The sequence below is a fragment of the Psittacula echo genome, assembly GCF_963264785.1.
Source record: "Psittacula echo genome assembly, chromosome: 5".
In the NCBI taxonomy this organism is placed as follows: Eukaryota; Metazoa; Chordata; class Aves; order Psittaciformes; family Psittacidae; genus Psittacula; species Psittacula echo.
Window position 1 is genome coordinate 29,433,278 of NC_137739.1, and position 16,653 is coordinate 29,449,930.

Consider the following 16,653-nt stretch of genomic DNA (forward strand, 5'->3'; position numbering starts at 1 on the left):
TTTTTAGTTAATGAATATTCCAGACTAACAAAGCCTGAAGATGCTGTTTTGATCAGTGTTCTTCTGCTGAATGGATTAAAGAAGAAATTACATTTCTCAACATCTGGTGAAAGATCATGTTTCCAAGGAGATGAAGTCTGGGCCTTGGATAAGTAGCCTTTCTGCATTATTCCAACAAATTGAGGTAAAACAAGGCAGGTGCAATATGCTGTTCATGCCAGTGAGCTATTCACCTCGATGTCCACCTCACTGAATGTAAAGGTCAATTAGATACACACCACAGGTCATCTGACAATATTCAAAGTTACTAAAACCAGATAAAAATAATTTGATAATTACAACTGGGATCTCCTCCTATTACAATAAAAAATAAATAAATATTGCAAGCAAAACTTACATGTGCTTTATCAATATCTCAATACACTAACTCTTAAAAACACTCTCATCCTGTAAGTGCATCATTTTCTGTTCTGTTTCAAGTGTCTTGACCGTCCCCTACATAACACCACAGGAGTATGCAAAAATTGCCAGTCTGTATTTGATCTAAATAAGCTTGGAACACATTTACTACTGCAATGCAAGACTACCACACAAACATATATATACACGTGTATATATTTATATACACACAAGCACATACCGCAGGCAGAGTATACCTCTGCTTTACTTTAGCCCATCAACAGCCCATTATCTAAAATCTATTTATAGCAACTTAACAAAACCAAAAATCCCAGATTGAAAGCTCTTGCACTGCTTTTGAAAATGCCATAGAATGCCTTATTTGCATCTTCAAACACCTCCAAAACATAGACACTAATTTCTCCAGGCTGATCAAGCAGAGCCTTCACCAACCTTACTGAGTGTAAAAGTTAATGCTGCGCTCCAGTCAGTATCAACTCAGCAGCTACATTTATCAAAACCAATTGTTTTAGTCTGAAGTCTTCCAAGTACACCGCCACCCAAAAATTAAAGTTTCAAACCATATTTAATGTATTAAAGGAAACAGTGAAACTTTTAATATTCTTTGAGTTCTGTAAACTTACTGAGAACAAGGAAGCTACGCAAGCTTAGAAATATTTATTTTGGGCTTTTCTTTGCAGTCATTTGCATATTATATGCCTTTAGACATCCTTTACTGAAGACAGCTAACTTCAGAGAACTGTCTATTAATTGGGGATATAGGTAGCTGCTTTTTAGTACTTTTCTGCCCTCTTTCAAGATCAGAACTATGGAGAAAACTGAAGACAAAGGTTAAAAAAAGAAAGTCACAAAGGGATGCACCAAAATCCCTCTGTTTTTCTCAACAACAATGTATTTCCTCAGGTTTCCTTGTACCTCCTGTCAAAGTGCAACCACACAGACAACTGGCTCTGTGCTGAAAATAGCTTTAAATATTGAATTTGAGCATAAAAACAGCACTTCCGTACTCATCTAAGCTAACTGACCTACATGTTTCTTGGTGTTTCCAGACCCCTTGTTATGAAGTCATTTTGAAAAAGGGTCTTATTCATATGGAGCACTCAGGCTGCAGCTATCACATAAGGTCTCAGCTTTACCATCATAGTCTTGCATACTGTTAAGGAACTGTTTGCAACTTTAAGCTCTGCCAAATAAATCCAATGAATGTTCACTTCTTCCTACTACTGGTTTCCCAAAAGAATCATCAAGAGCAGGTATCTGAAGGAAAAAACAACTCTCTAATAAACTCCCCAATACAACCATCACCTTCCTAATACATCCTTAGCAATGGCCCCTGACTTCAGCTCTGGTTTTGTAGAATCCCAACTACAGCTAAGTTAGTTTACTGACACACCTGTGTCCCCCTAAAAGGGCCTTGCAGGAAATAACAAAACCAAGTAGCTATCCGTAAGATCTCTGTGGTATTTCTTTCTGCTCTAGGCAGTTTCCCAACACACTACTTTTACAGGTCTGGAGTCTACATGGCATCATACACCACAGCTGTTGTGCAGATGGACAATGTAAACAAGCAGTGTGGGAGATAATATGCGATAAAACCAGCATATTAATCTGTAACCACTGTATTTTATTGAGTTATTTTACACACTCCATTTCTACAAGTAGGCATAAAACCTCCATAAATGGTCATGAGAAGTATACCACCACAAAACCCAGTAGTAAAGACTTTCTCCTTAGCAGGCAACTGCTTTAGAATATTCAGATGAGGGGTCTATAGCTTCTGACTCTACAAATAGCTATTTGCATTTGCATGTTCCTACAGCATACAAAACATACATTGTTTTGAGGGCGGAGTTTAACCTCGGCCTTCCACAAGATCATGTACAGAGACTGTTGGCCAGTATTAATAGTTAATTAAAACAACCAGACTTTCAATTTACCCCTACAAACTTAGCAGCAGCTTGTGTATTTATTATTGGTTGGTCCCATTTAAAAAACATTTTTGATAAAAGATACAGTAAACAGGCAAGACAGGTACTTTAATACTAACGTATTAAGAAAAATGAAAATGTAGTTTCATTTTGAATGTCCGAGGACCAGCGTTTTGGAAAAAAAAAAACCCAAAATAATCTACATGAAGACTGAATTAATTTTGTAAAGAGATTACGTTCAAAATTGTTTAGAAAGATGATCACTTTCTGCAGTTGACCCTTTTTAGCTCAGAAACTAGGAAAATACTTAAAGACTGCTGCAAGCATATTTGCTTCAGAAGCAAGAAAACACGCCCACTTGTTTCCTCACCGTTATTTTCAAGTACTAAAATCTTTCTAACGCTGTTATAATTGAGGCACTGGAGTAACAGAAACCTCAGCAATTAAAGATGCAAACCGATTCCCCTGCCTCCCCAGGCGCAAAATGCTGATCTTGGGAAGCCACCTTACCGTTCCCTGCGGTACAGTCGCTGTTGAGGAGAGCCGTTTATCCTCCTTTTGACAGCAGCAGAGATGCACACGCAGCTGTCAGAGACAGCCCGCGAAGGAGCGGCACCACGGAGGGTTGCCTCAGGACCTCCGGCTGCACCACAAAGCCTTCAGGAGACAACTGAGCTGCGCTGTCAGGCTGCGAAGAACCCACAGCTGCGGGACTGGCGAGTTCACTCCAGCTACTACAGCTAGACAGGCCACCGGGCAACAGTCTCAAAACCCACAGCAATCTCCTAGTGCTACCATCATTGAGGGGTTTAACACACACTCTCCTCGGGCCTCACGTAGAGCGGACGGGATATACTGACAGATCCACGGTATCAGCTACGAGACAGGTCCAAGGGACCCACTCCTGGTGCAGGGGAAGGGGCACCATCACCTATGCTCGGTGACTTACCCCAGCCTCCACAAACCCGGCAGGAGGAACAAGCCTGGCACCGACCTCCAGACACCCGGGTTCGTCGCCGTGCCCCCACCCCACCGAGCCGAGGACGCATCGACGGCAGCGCCCCCAGCCCCAGCATTGCCCTGGGGGTCCGACGAAGCCGCCGTGTCGGCAGCGGGCCCAGGGCCGGGTGCGAACGGCCGCTACTCGCGTCCGCCCCGTCACCTCCGGGTCCTGTCACACCGCCGAGACAGCCCGCCGGGGCAGCCGGAGCCCCCAGCCCCTCCCGGGGTAGGCAGCTCCCCGCGGCCTGCCGGAAGGCGGCGGCCACTCACCTGCCTCCCTCCGCTCCGGGGGGCCGCGGTCTCCTCAGCCGCCGTCGTGGTCGGCCCTCAGCCCCCACGCCCCCCTCCCCGTTCGCCTCCCGCCCGCTCTGGGCTCACCGTGAGCTTCGCACGTCCCCTTTCCGCGCCGCGCCGCGGCTGCCGGGGGTCGCGGTGCCTGGGCAGCGCGCGGCACGCGCGGAGCGGCGCCCGGCGCAGGCAGCCCCCGTCCCTGACCTACTTTCCGCCTGGCTTGCCACCCAGCGGCGCACCACTAACCTACTTTCCAGCCAATGGCACCCTCCTCCGGACCCACACCGGACGCGCCCGGCCGCCAACCGGCGAGCGGCTCCCCGGCGGCCTTGGCCAATAGCCGACCGGCAAGCGGGCAACGCCCGCCCTCCTGCTAATCCCCGGGCACCCTTAGAGCCAGAGCTAATCAGAAAGGCTGCTGGGGAGTGTTGATCCCGCCTCCCGGCCGAGAGAGGAGCTGATTGGTTGGAGGGCGGGGCGCTTGCGCGGGTAGGGGGGGGCGGCCATTAGTCGTAGGAAGGGACCCGGATGTGGCGGTGTTTTGGCCGTGGCGTCCTTTGGCGGGCGGAGCGTTATCGGCTGCGCTCTGCGGCTCCCGTCCCTGCCTCCATGCCTCCGCTTCAGGCGTGTGACACCGGCTTGGACCGTGGCGTCACCGTGTGAGGTGTTCAGGTCAGCACAGCAGCCGTGTAGGCCGTAATTGGCTGCATGTGCCCGGACCTCGCTTCAGCCCTCAGTGGCAGAAACGGGGCTGCAGCCCGCTGAGCTTCCCTGGTCACGTCAGGGAGCGCTGGGGCTGCTTCACGCCGGACGGGAGGACCTGTCGGCTGGTATTCCTGTGTTGGCATGGGCTCTCCGTTCTCGCTTTGCCCCGCTGCGAAGTCACCATCGCTTTGTGATGGCGGTGCATGTCTTCTAGCCCACCGCTGCCTCAGCTGCATCCGCAGGCACGGGATGCAGCGTGGCTCCTGACGTTGACAACCAGCTTTGGCAAATCAAGCCTGTGTGTGCCTCACAGAACACACAGTGTGTGCCTGTACACAATGCCACGTCGGTAAGTTGTAGCACTGCACGCCCTCTTTTGCAAGTCCTCACACTGTGGCTTTCTACACCTTTCAGAATGTCTCAGAAGCACGTCTATGATCCTGCCAGTAGATTCACCACCATAAATTTATATAAATAAATAAATGGGCCTGTACTGACAGGACAAGGGGGAATGGCTTTAAACTGACAGAGGAGAGATTGAGATGAGACCTTAGGCAGAAGTTCTTCCCTGTGAGGGTGTTGTGGTGCAGAGGTTGCCCAGAGAAGCTGTGGCTGCCCCATCCCTGACAGTGTTCAAGGCCAGGTTGGACAGGGCTTGGAGTAACCTGGTCTAGTGGAAGGTGCCTTGTCCATGGCGGGGTGTTGGAATTAGATGAGTTTTAAGGTCCTTTCCAACCCAAACCAGTCTGTGATTCTGTAAATGCTTCATCATCTCCCAATGTGATCATATAATGCCAATGGAGTACGCAGCAGTAGCTTTATTCAGCATGTGCAAAAGGCCAGTGATGGAATATAGATAGTAAAGCTATCTATGTTGCCATGTTATAGTCTAAATTTAGACAATCCACGCAACAGTGCTGGCGGGTAAAGGGAATGTGTTGCAAGAACATAATCACAGCATAGCTGCTTTCAAATGCAAACATTTGCTAAATGTGATTCTATTATTGCTACATAAGATTATCATTGCCACATTATAATTGTCTTAACATTTCCTGTCCTGTGATGTCACACAGGACAGGAAATGTGCATCACAAGTGTTTGGCTTACATTCACTAGTGTAACATCGCTTGAGTAGCTTGTATTGCAGTGTTATCACAGCGTGGTTGTGGTTATTCCAATCCACTATGGCAGAACATGAACTCGGCCTGTGACAGAGTTAAGGTTTGGTTTCCACCTAGTTGAATTAGGACTAAACACAGGCAACAAGTGGCCCGTGGTGAATGCCAACTTCCTGTTCACATCACGATATCCCTACTTAAGGAGAAACCCTCCAGCAGAACAAGTTAAATAAAATACCGTAGATTACCAAGATGGAAATATCTACCATGAAGAGCAAGGAGGAAATGCATCCTTTTTTTTTTTTCCCCAGCAATGTTTTTAATCTGGTTTAGTGCACAGAAGTTATGGAGGTGGTGAAGTCTCCTTGACTACTTTTTTCTCACAACTCTTTGTAGTTTTCATCGTTGTTTCTACCCATCTGTAGAAATAATCTTCCTTATGGACTCAATCACACACTGTCTGTTTTAATGGGGCCAGTGACTGTTGTAGGGAATGATGCCAGGAGTAATGATCTTTAGCTATTTCTGTAGGAAAGCAGCTTAACAGGCCATATGTCATATTTCCCAGTAAATGATTGTTTTGAATTGTTTTTATACTGTCGTTTCCATTAATGAAATATTACAGAAAATAACATCTGGTTAATCAAATTCTGATTTTTAACATACGATAATATATATCAATTCTATTCTGTGAGTTTCTTTAAAATAGGTTTAAGTTCAGCGTAGGGAATTTCTCTCTGCAGGTTAGTAAGGCATCTGTTATATTGACTGTTATTCTTCAAAGTTTTAAGAGTGCAAAAGAGCTAAGAAATGATAGTTTGAGGTTTAATAAGACCTGAGTTCAGCTATTGTTGCCAGAAAAGATTTGGCATCACCCTTCTATCCACATTTTAAACACAAAAAGCAAACAGAAGAGGTAAGGCTTGAGCAAAGGTAGAATACTTTCCCTTCAAGAGTAGTACTTGAAGGAGCACTTGAACCTGAGATCACACCACAAATTTTGGAACCTGCTGGAAAGACCGGCTCTGTTGTGTGCTCTGCTTGGGGCACTGTGCACAGGTGTGTCTGATACAACAGCAAAAGCATTTCCTCATCTAATCAACTCTGACCTGATTAATTTTCAGATTTTATGCTTCTTTTAAAGCAGGTAGTAACTTAGATCTAAAGCAGGAGTTTAGCTTCCTCCTTAACTTTGTCAATATGTCAGTGGTTACACCATACTTAAACATCAGAATTTGGAGAAATTTCTGTCTTAAAATTATGATTTAAAATCAGGAGGAGAGTGTGCTGTTAGTGACTCTGCTGAAAATTGTGTTTTATTAATAGATTATTGGAACAACTAGCCCATGTTCAAACTGGTATTTTCTCTGCCTTATTCACATTTGAATGCTAAAGTAACCACTTCCCTGATCTTAAGATTTTGACTTTGTGTCAAGAAGGGTAACAGGTATGATCTTCATTAAATGTAGCCTACCTAATGTATAATAAGGTAATGCATCAGTGGTTTCACTTTAGAATCTGTGATTTGTCTTATATATATATATTTTTATTCTAGCTCTCTAGTTGCAAGCACAAAAAGGAATCTAGTTTCTTAAATGATAACAACTGATAGGGGTTTTGTTTATTTGTGTGGGTTTTTTGGGCAAGGGTTGCCTTCAGACAGTCTCTAATATATCTCTGGAACAGTAACAGATGTTCAGAAGTAACCTGCCAAATTGGTCCTTTGATGTTTTAATTGCATTTTCTCTGAAACATGATTCATGACCCCGATCAGAGATAAAAGAGGGACACAGATCTCTAGGTCTTTGGAGTGTGAGTTTTTGTAAAATATTTTTGCGATAGTATTTTACATCTTTACTTTTTAATGTCTTCCAAAATATGTCCAAGATATGCTGTGTATTTTAGCACCTAACTGTGGATTCAGCTGCTTTACAGCATTTCAAACTGCTGCTTTTTGTTTATAGGTTTCCAGACATGCAATATTAACTTGCCTGTCTTACACTTTTATCCAATGTCTTCCTCCATTTGACTCTTGTTACATGAGCTTTGATGTTATCTGCAGTGAGAAAAATTATAGCTTATAGAAAATAAGCAAGACTTTATACCTGAATACCTGGATTTCTTGTTCTGTCTATGCTTTAATAAACCCAGAGACATACTGACCCATATTTCTCAACATTACACAAAGCTGCTGCCATGGTTCAACCCAGTTACAAGAGCAGAAGAAACTAGAAGCTATGGCTTGGCCTGTTTGCAGATTTATGCAAAAAAACTCACAGTCGTGGCCTGTTTACTAAAGTCTGTCACAGCTCATGTGGCTGGCTGAAACACCTCTAAAACCAAAGTTTTGTATTAATAAGCTATTGCTTACTCATTCTTTTCATTGTTCTCCAAATTCTTGAGTTGTTTCAACCCCTAAGCCCTGAGAGTAGTTTTTCTGCCCTTGTTTGTATAAACACTTGTTACTTTAAAGAGTGTATCTCCAACCACAGTATTTCCAAATTCCAGCATTAAAAATCATAAATATAAAGCAATAAATGTTGACTTTTTCACATGCCTGCTTCCTTCTGAGCTCTTTAAAATCCATTCTTCTTTTTCCCAACCTTTGTCATAATTTCAAGGGCTAGAAGCTTCTTTCAAAAAAAAAAAAAAAAAAGAGAAGATTCTTATACAATCCATTGATTTCAGCCCTGTGGTCTCTAAGAACATCGATTAATATTCTCAGGCTCAATAGGAACTCACAAGAGTTTGCAATCCAATATCTGGCAGCATAACAAAAACAGGAAGAAGAATCTAATGAGGAAATGAGGCTAAAGCCAGGGAGTTAACAAATTCTATGTACTTCTTTGCAGTATTTTTTCAATTGTTATGGAAGGCTCAGGACAAAGAACTTCTATCTTTCTCTGGATTCAAACTTCATGGAGGTCAGAGCACTTTGAGAGTTTTTGCTTCGTTAAAAATATATGCAGTTGATTTTTCAGGGACTGGAAGTCTGAAGTTGAAGCAGAGATGGTAATTTTTGAATATGTTAATTAAATTTTAGTGAATAAAATATTTTAAGTTCTAAATCTTGAAGGCTACAACCTTTTCAAATAACATTTTTCCATTAGGGGCTTTCTTCCTACTTTTTTTTTTTGCATTTTTCTAAAATTTTATGAAAATGTTCACTAAAGTTTTAGTTACCATTTTGGTTGATAAAAAAATATATGTGTCAATTCTTGGAATAATTTTGATACAACACCATATTAATTTCTGTATTTTTTATGCAGAGTGCAAAAACCTAGAGTTGGTTGGTATGAGATTCTTCCCTCCCATCACACACACAAAAAAATAAAATAGTATCTATAAGCCATTTTGTTAGAAACAAATTAGACCAAAAACACTCCTGAAATTGCTGGCTGCATTTCAAGATTTGTTGCAGGTACTAAGATTCAGGATAGAGTTTTACTGCCTTTTCTTGGTAGAGGGTATTAAAATTTTGTATTGTCCTTTGGCAACTACATCTTTGAATAGGACTAATCTGTTTCTTACTAGCAAGAAAAGCTATAGCCTTTATAGCCCTTTATTTTCTTTTTTCCTTACCTGTCTTGCATCCTTCTAAGAGTGGTAGAAGCTTCACTTGAACAGTGCTATGAGAAAGATAATTTTTCTCTTAGTACACTGAAAAAAGATGTGCATTTCCAAGGGGTCACAACACTCCACTGTGGTAGGGTGAAGCTTAATTTATTACTGGAATAAAGCTTCATTTCATGGTAGCAAGATCTATCAATTCTGTAAGCTAAGTTTCACAGAATAGCTGGAGCAAGGCAGTGCATATGCAGCTTTAACTTGAAATGAGGGTAAGAATCAGTGAGGAAAAAAGGGAACAAGAAGTCTTTTTCTCTTGGTAATGAAATGAAGAGAGAAAGCTTTTCAACCAGCCTTCATCTACTTTAAGGGTAAATGAGAAGCAAAATCAGTTGAACAGAAAGGAATAGCTGGAATTTTGAGTCTCCTTCTCTGGAGACATTCAAAACCCGCCTGGACACATTCCTATGTAACCTTATCTAGGTGTTCCTGCTCTGGCAGGGGGATTGGACTAGATGATCTTTTGAGGTCCCTTCCAATCTCTAACATACTGTGATACTGTGATACTGTGAATTTTAAATGTCAGTTAATATTTGAAGAGTTTGGGTTTTTTCTTAAATCATTATCAGCCACAGACTGTACTAATTAAATAAGTTTAATATTCTCCCTTTTCCAGATTGGGAAAACAGGCCAGGAGATTAAATGAGTTGGCCAGGGCTACACCCGCATACTAAGGCAGATGCAAAGCCACAATTAGAAGTGGAGCACCTCACTAGCAGCCTTCTAAAGAATTTGGTAAGCCACTCAGCACCTCTGGTGATTTTTTCATATCAGTTAGACAAAACATTTTAGCTGTATTCCAAATACAAGGAAAACATGATGCTTCGGGCACATATTCTGAAAAGAAGCGATGAAATATTTAAACACTAGGGGTTTGTTGCTATTTGCACTTAGTGCTGATAACTTTAATAAAAGCTTAACTATCCATGGCTTTAGTAGAGGATGGCATAATTTGAATTCATTCTTTTAGGATTTCCAGATTGACGGGCTGTAATATGACAATAGGACAGTGATTTTATTTTTTGGTGTTTCATCTTTTGAATATACTAGACCTTATTGTGAAGTTTTTACTTAATTCTTACACAGTCAAAATTCAGCATTGACTTCATGGTAATTCCGTTAGGCATTTGGAGTAAGGCCTGCAAGGTTAAGCACATGACATAGTGTAGTTTTCCTCAACATTACATGTTTCTGGACTCTTTACAGTGTTTTAAGGTAACATGCTTTATAAATTTAGCTATAGACAAGAACCATCTTTTAAAGAGAAAGAGCAATTCATCTTCTATGTTCACAGTGAGCTATGATTTCTCCACTGTCAGCAGACAATTAGTTTAGTAGTCTATTAATGTTGCTTTGATACATATTAATGTTAGACAAACAATATTTTTTTTCCTAGAGAAAATGCATGCTATTTAAGAACAGAGCAAAAGCAGACTGTTTCTGAGGCTTATGAGAATATCAGCCAGTAGGTGTTCCTGGCATGTTGTATATGGGAAAGGTGGGAAGATTCTGTCTTGTTATTAGTACATGTAGAAAGACAGGAAGTACTTAGGGAAGGTTTCCCTCTTGTTCTGAGTTCCAGGAATGTTAATCAGCCAAACATATGAATCACAAAGCAGACCAGGAGGGAGTTTTTGTGTGGCATGAAAATAACTGCATTTTAAAGCTTGAAAAGTTGAAGAATTTGGTACTTTTGTTCTGCTGTGGGTTTTTCATGGAAAATAACAAACCCAGGAATATTTGACAGTGAAAAGTCTTAGTGCATGAAATGTGAAGTTTATATAAGAGACGCCATCTTACTCATCAGCTGCTCTATTTTAAGCCCTGTACAGCATGGGGACTTTTGTGATCTATTTGGACAGCAGCTGGTACATTAGTTTTAGCTGACATCTTTGCAATCTACAGGATATTTAACATAATCCTGTAAAATCTATTCTCCTAATTGTGCTCAGTCACTCATATTCCATCTTAGTGTGTTGTCTTTTCCCATATACATTTTCTGTTAATTTTATGTTAACAAAAAGGTCAGTGTGTCTACAACATTGAAGTTAGACCACAGTAATGATTTGCTGTGATGTGATCAAAAGATATATATATATATATATATATATACAGCATATGTCATAAAATGGATGTGCTGTTTCAGTGACTGAAAAAGGCAACAAAAAGGAATCCTAGTAACATATGTTGGGGATAAATTCCACTGACTAGCACGAATCACAGAAAAGACAGTACGTGTTAATTATGTACTAAGAAAACCTACATATATGATTTGGATTCACTTGGAAATATTTACATTGTGTAAGCATGAAATGGATGCCAAGTTGCAACCTAATCCCAAAATCTAGCAATTACCAAGTGGTTTTCATGTTGCCATAAAGTTCTAGGACTAGGACTTCATCTATGCGATCATGCTAAGAGGAAAGTTTTGTCCATCTTTGTGGATTTTAAATCCCAGTCAGCTCTAAACAAAGGACAAAATAGCCTTGAGAGAAGCTAAAGACTTCCTGAAGATGCTTGGGAAAAGATTGATGAGAAGATAAAACAAAGTATAGGCACTGTTGAGGTATGGCTGGCATTGGACCCTTGTACACAACATGAAATGGAGCTACCTGTCCAGCCAGCTTGCAATGCTTTTCCTTGTCTTGCCACATCTTCATAGACCATCCGTGGTTCCCACCAGCCCTTGAGCCCTGATGTCCTCGCTAATCTACATGCTCAGGGGCTATGCACTAGAGTATGTGAAGAGTGGAAACTGAAGCTGGGAGGTACCAGTATGTCACACTGATGAGTTCAGGTGCTGTAAGAGTAATTTGACTCTTTTCTCAGCAGCAGAACTCGGCTAGTTAATGTGGAAAGCTACTTCGCACATTTTAGTTCACTCATGAGTGAACTGGCATCCATTGTGTTTTGTATGTTTAGCTGACCTTGGTTGTTGAAATCTTATGCACCAGTGTCATACTAAATGAATTCTCACCAGGACTGTTGCTACAACTTCTTGGGTTTTAATGGGAGGGATTTAATAAAGAAAAACAGGGGGACTTCAATCTGCACTTCTTCACCATTAGTGATAGCCAGGAGGTTCTGAATCCTGTGACTCATAGTGCATTCACACAGTCATTCATGTGGACTTGCATTGGCCACTTGTTTCTCCTGCAGCTGCCTGAACTACAGTCCCCAAACAATCTGGACTGACTGATGTTGAAGGCAGAGCCCAGAGTTCCACCTTCATCCTGCTTTTTACTGTGTGTAGTATGTGCTTCTGAGTCTGCAAGTTATTTGAAGTGAAGTTTGCTGTGAGTCCTGACCTTGTTACACTGCAGTAAATTTATACTGAAGCAACACTACCACATCTGATACAGGTCCCACCCTCTCCACACCCACTTTAGTGACTTCATAAATCTGATTATTAATTATGTGCATGTCACTGGGAGTGGCATAAATTTTAACTCTTACTGCATATTGCACTTCTGTGGTATCCATCTGATGTTCATATTTCCATAGGTGGCCACGAGCCTGATAATTAGTGCCTTTATAGAATGATTTCTACTAATATAAATTATTTTTCTATTTTTTGTGAGCAGTTACGTTTTTCTCTTCTGAAACAAACCCACTATTTCTCAGGCAGCCTGAAGAGCAAAAAGGTATTCTTCAACACTGTAGGATCAGAAAGATCATGAAAGTGACCTGATATGCTGTTCATCTTTGACATAGCATAGACCTACCCAGTCATCCGTAAGCATGTGTTTGGAGACAAGCAAAGACAGGAAAAGGAGGACTAGTCTGGATGATATTCATCCTGTTCTTAAGGGAGCCCTGATGCAGTTTCTTGAAAGTGTGAAAATGCAGCTTGAACATGGAGTGAGTGGAGGGAGCACGACTGAAATGTTCATTGTTGCCAGATAAATCAGGGGCCAGGAGGCTGCCTCATGGGCCAAGAGCAGTGCAGGTGTCACAGTCTAAGCAGATGGTTATGGCTTGCTCTGAGTGCAACAGGTTTCTTGAGGGTATGTTAATCAACACATTTAAATAAACAAAAACCTGCTATGCTTTTTGTTAAAAAATGCCTGTGCTTAGTTGCACTTCTTGTCAAGTATTACTTCAGTGATTTTCACATAGAGCTAATAGAATTTAAGATACTCTTCCTATTTATTTACTATGTTTATTTCCATCCAGCAGTTCTTTGCTTGCTTGGATGAATGAGAAATTGTCTCTATTTATTTAAAAGGTTTGTCTTCTTCAGGTGTCCTATGGGTCAACATATGTACCAGAGATTGGGAAGCAATGCATGAAATTAAAGGGGTCTCTTAACAACTTAATGACAGACAAACTTGCAACTCCCAACAAAATAAAGTCCTATTCGGTGGTTCTTCAGATGCTCCTCCTGCAGGCTGTTTCTGTCAGAGAGCTGAGCCAAGCTGTGTCTGCCTCTGTGTCAAAGTTCGTATGATACCTATGACTCTTTTCCTTCTATAAAAAGAAATTCCATGCTAGAAGTCTTCTCGGACTTTTTAGGAGAGTAATCATCCTTTTAGGTGTGTGGTTTTCTACTGTTATTTTAGACTTGATCTTTTAATTAATTCAAACTCCAAGTTGGAAATACAGCTTGGGGTAGCCAATTATTTTGATATTCTTTTGGTTTGCTCCCCTAATCCTTACGTTGTGCCTTAATTACATTGATGGCATAAAGTACTGTGCAGTTTTTCCTACATAGCTCTTTTAATTTTGTCGTGAAAAATGCTAAGCCTGTCATAATTAAGACCTATATCATCCCTATTATAATTTTACTTAAATATAATACAACCACTAACAGTACAGTTTCATTAGGCTGCTTTTACTCCAGATTTTTAATTACAGTTCTCTAGGGTAGTGTTTATGGTTTAATACCGGCTATTGGTTACATGACTACAAAATTTGTGAAAAAAAAAAAAAGATATGCTGCGTGCATAAATGCCAGGCATGAAAGGATTACTGAACATAGATGGAAGATATTCATTGCAGCATACACTTTACTGAAATCAGGACTTGAATGTCTGCTTTTCAGAAATCTGATCTACATCTCATTAAGTAATTGAAAGACTCCCCTAAGTGATCTTTGGATAGGGTCTCTGGTGACAGAAGGAAAGGTTCTTGCGTGTTTCTTTCAGATTATGTGTTGTATTGAGAACTGGATGCAAAGCTGCTGTTCAAGCCAAAGACAGTGCCTGTAAATATGCAGGTCAGGTTACTAGTGGGTAATGAAACGCACACAAAAAGAGCCAAAAGATTGCCAGTGTTCATAGCTTATCACTGCACAATTAGGCTCCTCTTGTATTTTTAGTAGGACATACCTATTTAATAAACAAGTATTTGCTACCCATGCTAATGGGTAGCAACTGCTAGAAGTTGTAGGGTGATCTCATGCCTTGGACACAGAAGAGATCCACAGATTCTTTCTTTTCAAAGCAAATTACTTAAACATTTCTGAATCTAGTTTTCTGACCTTTGGTTTAGTTGTAGTTAGATGGGTCCAATATTACTTTACTTTGGGCATTGCTTCAAAGCACCCTTTTAAATGTTTTTAAAGTCTCTCACAATCCTCCGCTGGGATACGAGATAAAAATGCAAATTGTCGTCATGCTCTTTGTGCCAGGGTTCTGTTGTGGTACACCTAATTCTTTTTTCATGTTGCCTTTTTGTTTGTGATATTAGGTACAAGCTTGAGGTTCAGAGGATAAAAGGCTAAAACGCCACAAATAATAATTTAGCATAATCAGCAATTATATTAACTAGCCAATATGAAGGTTTTGCCACTAATGAAAAAAACCCCAAACTTCTGTTATGTGGCCTCTGTTCAAATATTTCTACCTCTTGTATTTGGTATTTCTCATGAATATTGAATCAGCAAGTTCCCAAATGCTAAAAGAAAATAATAATTTATCATATACAAAACTGAAATATGAAGTGTAGCCGAGGTTCTCTTGGAACACTAGAAACTCATTCTGCTGTAAGTTACATCTCATGTAACCCTATGGAATCCATTTGGATTTTGTAATAAACCACATTTTTGTGTAATATTTGTGAGATGCTACTGCTATTGCAGGAATTAGTATAGTGCAGTAGTAACTCTTATTAGGAGTGGGTTCTAGTATGCCAGATACTGCACCAGCAAAGTAGATAGAAAGGTAATATTTTTTGGAAGTGTTTAAGCAGCATAGGAACCCATTCCAATTTAAAAAGCCCCAGACTTTAGGCACTTGGAAACCACCATTTTGTTGAAAGCCCATAATGCATAGTATTTTATGTCTACAGTTCATTTCAAGAATGGAACAATGGGATTTCTTCAAATTTCATCTTGGTTAAAATGTTACAGTTTAATATGGAATTTGGAGATTTCCATAGACTTAATAATGAAATTTTTAAGAATTAATGTAATTAATATACCTTTAAGTAAGAGATCTACAAAGGTACGCAAGGCAGCTCTGAAACTGAAGATTTAAGTAAGATGACAAATTGCTAGAACACATTGTCCTGATAATATCTTTTATTTTTCATGGTGTTAACCTGATCCGAGATTAAAAATTTCATGAAAACTTGAAATAAAATTGTGGTAAATGGGGAAAACAGATAGTAGTATGGTGAAGCAGATAATACATGTGAGAAATGGTGAATGTGCATTTCACTCAGCTAACACAGGCTGAGAAGATCTCTTCATTTTTGGCATACTATTAGTCCTAATCATGTGTTGAGTTATAACTTGGTGTCTGGGATTCCCAGCATCTTATCTAAGGCATTTTATAAATATTTTTTTGCAAGTACAACTACCAGTAGAATTGTATTCAAATTGATATCTCAACTATTTACAACCCTGGTGAGCACAGGCGTGCTGACAGAAATCTGCAGTATATTTATGACCTAAGGGTCCGTGCTTTGCTTCCATAGAAAACAAACAGACAAATGGACAAAGAAGACAAGGACATTGTGTTAATCATTAAAGTCTGCAGAATTCATCTATCATTCTTTTTGTGTCCCTGGGAAAGTAAAGCTGACAGACACATCTTAGATACTATATGGAATTCTGTGGGCCTACAGAAAAGAAAGGGCAAAGCAGGTTTTCCTTAAGGATGTTGAGCCTTGTGGATCCATATGCCTTCATTGCATGATTTTAAGCTTATATACAAGTCTCTGCTGGGCTTATTTTAGGAAGTGTGGTATTGTCATTTGCATCATCTGTGCCTCAGAGATACTGCTGTCTTGGAGGTGAGCTTGGCCTTCCTGAAGCCAGACAGGGGACTGGAAGAGAGTTCTGATTCTGTAGTTATGACTCTGCTAAAAAAAAAGAAAAAGGGCAAAGAGGGAGCTCTGATCAGTTTGTCTAGTGATGCTAATGCTATAAGAGTGAGAGTACCTGCTTGATCATGCTAACACAATTTGGTTCTTTTGGGTCATTGCACACCTGTGTAATGTAAGTATTGTGCACTTATGTTGTATTTTTTCGCTGTGTATATTCATCATTCTATTTTCCAAGTAGATGTAATTTATTGAAATGTATTACTGGAAAGATTTTTCTTCTGCTGTTGCTT

The 16,653-nt window shown here is 40.5% G+C and overlaps 1 protein-coding gene across 6 annotated transcripts in view; it reads right to left on the reverse strand.

Annotated features, from left to right (window-relative positions):
* The window catches only part of BMAL1 (basic helix-loop-helix ARNT like 1), a 46,188-nt gene extending 42,279 nt beyond the window's left edge, over positions 1-3,909 (reverse strand). For 4 of the 6 annotated variants that reach the window (XM_080619896.1, XM_080619895.1, XM_080619894.1 and 1 more), the window contains exon 1: positions 3,729-3,850. The gene's annotated coding sequence lies outside the window, so the exon portion shown is untranslated. Of the gene's footprint in view, positions 1-3,620; positions 3,694-3,728; positions 3,851-3,887 lie in introns of those variants that run through there. The other 2 variants (XM_080619893.1, XM_080619898.1) reach the window with 2 other exon arrangements.
* Between the last annotated feature and the right edge of the window lie 12,744 nt (positions 3,910-16,653).